This window comes from Pinus tabuliformis, chromosome 1_2, assembly GCF_031772625.1.
Source record: "Pinus tabuliformis cultivar Carrire ecotype Pingquan chromosome 1_2, CPIR1, whole genome shotgun sequence".
Lineage (NCBI taxonomy): Eukaryota > Viridiplantae > Streptophyta > Pinopsida > Pinales > Pinaceae > Pinus > Pinus tabuliformis.
Window position 1 is genome coordinate 1,295,441,489 of NC_142298.1, and position 5,016 is coordinate 1,295,446,504.

The window sequence follows — 5,016 nt, forward strand, 5'->3', positions numbered from 1 at the left end:
TACCCGACGCGCAAATTTTTGCTGTGCGCATAGTGGATGGACATTTTGAAGATATAATTCACTTTTTAACAACTAGAATTGCGCCGGAAGGATACTCTGTCCAGCAGAAGAAGGAATTAGTGGTGCGTGCGGCAGATTTCTCTATCATTGTGGGGCATCTATACAAGATGGGGAATGATGAGATACTGCGAAGGTATGTACCTGAGTTTGAACAAAGCAGCATCCTTGCGGACGCTCATGGGGGTGCTACGGGAGGACATTATGTAGGGAGAGAAATTGCGCAGAAGATTCTACGTGCAGGGTTGTGGTGGCCAACCCTTCATCAGGATTCAAAAGCACATTGCAAGGCATGTGATGTATGTCAAAGAACAGGTAAGCCATCGTGGAGGGACGAGATGCCTTTGAATCCACAAATGACGTTGCAGCCTTTCGAAAAGTGGGCAATAGACTTTGTAGGACCTATCAAACCTCAAGGAAAGATAGGCGCAAGGTATATTATCACCGCGATAGAGTACCCAACTCGTTGGGTAGAAGTGCAACCGGTGAAGGATTGCATGACTACGACTGCCATGAAGTTTCTGTTTGAACATGTACTGACGCGATTCAGATGTCTGAAGATATTAAAGAGTGATCATGGTACGCATTTCCTGAACGAAACTATTAGCACGTTGATGAAAGAGCTTCAAGTATATCATCAGAAGAGCACACTGTTTCACCCACATGCTAATGGGACAATAGAAGCATTCAAAAAAGTACTGGAAACCACGCTGACCAAGGTATGAAATGCGCAATGAAGTGATGGGGACCTGCGCGTACCTGTAGTATTATGGGCTTATAAAACAACATGCAAGAAACTAACAGGACAAACACCTTTTAGGCTTATCTATGGAGTGGAATTCATAATTCCTATGGAATATATCGTGCCTAGTCTTCACATAGCAATGCTCACAGGTATGAAGGATCACAGAGCCCTGGAGGAAAGGCTCGCGCAATTGGAGGAGCTTGAAGAAGAGAGATTTTTGGCTCGATTTCACCAGCAGATACAGAAGCAGCGTGAAAAGGCTTGGCACAATCGACATATTAAGTTGTGCACATTTAAGGTGAATGATTTGGTGCTGTTATATGATAGTAAGTTTGATAAATTTGTAGGGGAGCTCAAAATGCATTGGATAGGACCATATGTTATTAAGGAGATCATAGATGGAGGCGCGGTGCAGTTGGTAAAGTTAAATGGAGACCCTTTCGCAGGAAAAGTGAATGGTAGTCATCTAAAGCCATACATAGGTGGCTCGACCATCTGACTAACCAACAAAAGCACAGTCTTAGCACTCCAGGCAGTTAAAAGGAGGCGCGGGACTATAAACTACTTTGCTAGGGGACTGTGAGATGTCATGATTGCGTGCAGTAGCGAAGTGTCACAGGATCTGTGACAGCGTGAGGGTCAACCAGAAAGTGACCATTACAGTCAATATTCACAATGTGATGCTTGGTTTGAGACCAAATGGAGCGGGCAACATGCATTTAAGGTGAAATTTATGGGCTGGATTCTTGAAAATCTACTGTCAATCGAGCATTGATGGACTGAATGTGGGGGGAACAATCCAATTCAAATTCAAAAGGCGCTATAAATTACGAAGGGCTACCCAACAAACAACACTTGGCAGCACCTGAAGAAGGCATGGATACTGGAGCAATGACCACTAAGGAAGCCGCGCAAGTGATTACGAAAGTAGAATCCCTAGAGAGCGTTGAGATAGTTGTTGAAATCCCTAAATCACCGTGCACGCTGAGACCCAAGAAAGACAAGTTGGCCATGGTACCGGTGCGCGTATCACCTAGAAATCCATTGAGGACTAAGCTCACCATGGAAGAAAAGGGGAAGGCTATCAATTTGGAGGCCGAAAAGGAAGAAGAGTTCGAAGAAATCCTGGTTGAGGAGGAGGATGTAGAGATGGAGGTCGAAACCCAAGGTGTAGACCCTCTCACCAGGCTGTCTGCATATGTTCCTCCGTGGAAGGGTAAAACAAAGGTGCCTAAAGATATATATGAGAGAAAGAGCTCTCTACAAACTTCGCTGCTCCTTGAAGACATTATTTTTGAAGGAGCGCACTTGGGACCAGTGCCCATGCTGAAATTTGAGGATTGGGACCTCGCGGACTGTTGAGCCTCAAACCTGCACCTTCCTATACACCCTCTCAGCCTTCCTTTTCCACTTATTTCATCCACCCAACTGTTAAATCATTGCATTGTAGTTTAAAAAGAGATTTTTACATGGTTTTCTGACTATGCTTATGACTGTTGTTTGGTTTAGTTTTTTGTTCATGCAGCTGCGGAAACTTGTTAGTTTCCGCAGCCAGCACAGGTTTCCGCAGCCAGCACAAGATTCCGCAGCGATTTTGTTAAAAGCTGTGCTACAGGTGTCCTATGAAGAAACGAGCCACATGGGCAAGCTCCAGGTGACGGATACATGGAACGTGTCCCTTCAAATCAGCTAAATCATCCATGGAAGGTCACGGTCAATGAAGGTCAAAGGCAAAGCCAACCAAGGAGTTCAGCGGTGGCACGTCTCTTTTTTGAGCACGTGAACATTATGTGGCACAATCCTCAGCTCACGAAGACACCAGCACACCTGGAGATCATTTCTGTAACCTGAATCTAACAGCTACCACTCCGGAGATTTAATAAACATGATGACAGTTACGCTAGATCTCGGCTGAAGGGATCTACGTGTCTTTGGCAACACAGTCAATAGCGTAGGAGTTAGTTAGTTAGTTTCAGCATTTTGTCATTATAAATAACGCGTCGATGAACGCTGTAAAAGAGTTTTTTTTGGATATGTAAATTCTGAACTATTGTGTTATCACCCAACTATTTATATATGTTGCTGTTTTAATATATGAGAAGACTTTTCTGAGTTTATTCGTGTGACTACTTGTTGACCGGCTAAAGTGGCAGAGGGCCCCTGCACGCTGAAGCCTTGTAAAGTTTTCATTTGGTTTTATTATGTTCTTGCATCATTAGCTTGTACATAACACACTGTTTGATGTTTCTTAACTCACTGCTGTTTATATTTTCACCTCTGTTTTCTTATAACTGTCAACTGATCAGTGCTTTTCTGCAGGTTTTCTTAGGCAGCCCGGGCAAATTTTCATCTTTTTGATAACTATTGACATATGAGATCATCTTGTCCTTCCTGCTAACTTTCATTTTCTGAAGTTTAATTTCAGTACTGTCTTTTCAAGATTGTGATTTGCTTATTTTTTTTTTTGTTATTTAGATATCATACTGTTCATCAATTTATGGTTTCTTTCTATAGTGAAGTGACTCTATTAGCAAGAAATCAGAATATTACTAACTGTAGTGTGATTTAGTTATCATATTGCTTAAACTTATTCATGATTGCTTCCCACAAGGTAGATTGAGATGAAGGGTAAAGGATCAGAAGAGTTGAAGTAGTGTGATTAGTTTCCTTTCTGCAATTTAATTTCTTGCAATTTAGTTATCATATTGCTTAAAATTATTCATGGTTGCTTCCCACAAGGTAGATTGAGCTGAAGGGTAAAGGACCAGAAGAGTTAAAGTAGTGTGACTAGTTTCTTTTATGCAATTTAATTTCTTGCCATTTAGATAGCATATTGCTTGACTTATTCATGATTACTTCCCACAAGGTAGATTGAGTTGAAGGGTAAAGGATCTGAAGAGTTTAAGTAGTGTGAATTAGTTGCTTTGTTTTTGGTTTGAGTTGCTTTAAGTTCAGTTTTTACTTTCTTTTCATTCAGCAGCAAGGATACTGGGCCATTGTCATTAGTTCACTGTTTGATGCATTTACTTTCTCTTAAGAATTGATTTCAGTTTAGTTGTTTTAAAGCTTTCTTCTTGAGCACTTTCAAGTTTGAGAAAATCACTGTAGAAACCACCATCACCATCCATACTTCATACTTCACTTTCATTTTCACCATCACACATTAGGGAAAGATAAATCCAAAAATAAACTAAAAACTCAAAAACGACAAAAGATTAAGGAAATGGTTATCTAGTACATATAGTACACTTCACTTCGTCAATTTACGAACCCTGGATTGACATTTTAAATAGCAATTTAGATCACACTAAATTGACCAAACACGGACCATGAGAAGTTCCCGCATCTCGTGATCGTTTAGCTAATGTGCCATAAGAAAGATGCGCTGGCTAGAATAATAGACACGGGGTTGCGCAAATGGCTGAGAGAAGTTAAGAAAACAGGGTTGCTAAATCTTCTCTGGGTGCCGCATTACCATCGCACCCCAGTAACCATTTTTGTCATCAGGCAGCTACTCTGCTTGGTACATGATGGGTGCTTGTGGCTAGAGAAGCCTATCCCCATTATAGACCATTTGATTCATAGGATTACCCAGCTCCCTTGTGCAGAGGAGGACCTAATGAACATTTCTGAAGGAAAGAGTGATGATTTGGCCATCGCAGAGGCCATGAAAAAGAAATTTAAACTGGAAAAGAAGAAGCGAGGGTACGCCATTTCCAGCATCAACAACCCTGCAGTTAAGGTCGCGACTCAGATATTGGCAGGAAAGGTGATGCGGAAGTGCCGCACGGATGAGGTGCCCGCGCCAGTGGTTGCACTAGCAGCGCAATGCACAGAAGGGGTCCAATTCAACTAGGAAAACTATCTATGCAGTGAGTTCCTTGAGAACTACCGCAAGGCACAGGAGTAGGGAAAAACCTTTCATTATGCATGGCTTCTGTTGTCAATAGTACTGGTGGCATGGGAATTGCTCAAAGATAGCCAGTTCCCGATGATCACGTAGGACCTTCTAGAGGCTGCGAAGTGCACTTCGCTGTGGGAAACCCAGGATGCGCAGAGGATAAGGGAGAGAAAGATCTTTTGGGTGCACATGGAGATGAATATCAGAATGGGGATTAATCACAAGCTGCGGTTATCACCCATGGTCTACAACAGTCTACAGAGCTTCGCGAAGTTCAAGGAAAACTTCCACCATGTGTTCATAAGGGCGCGAA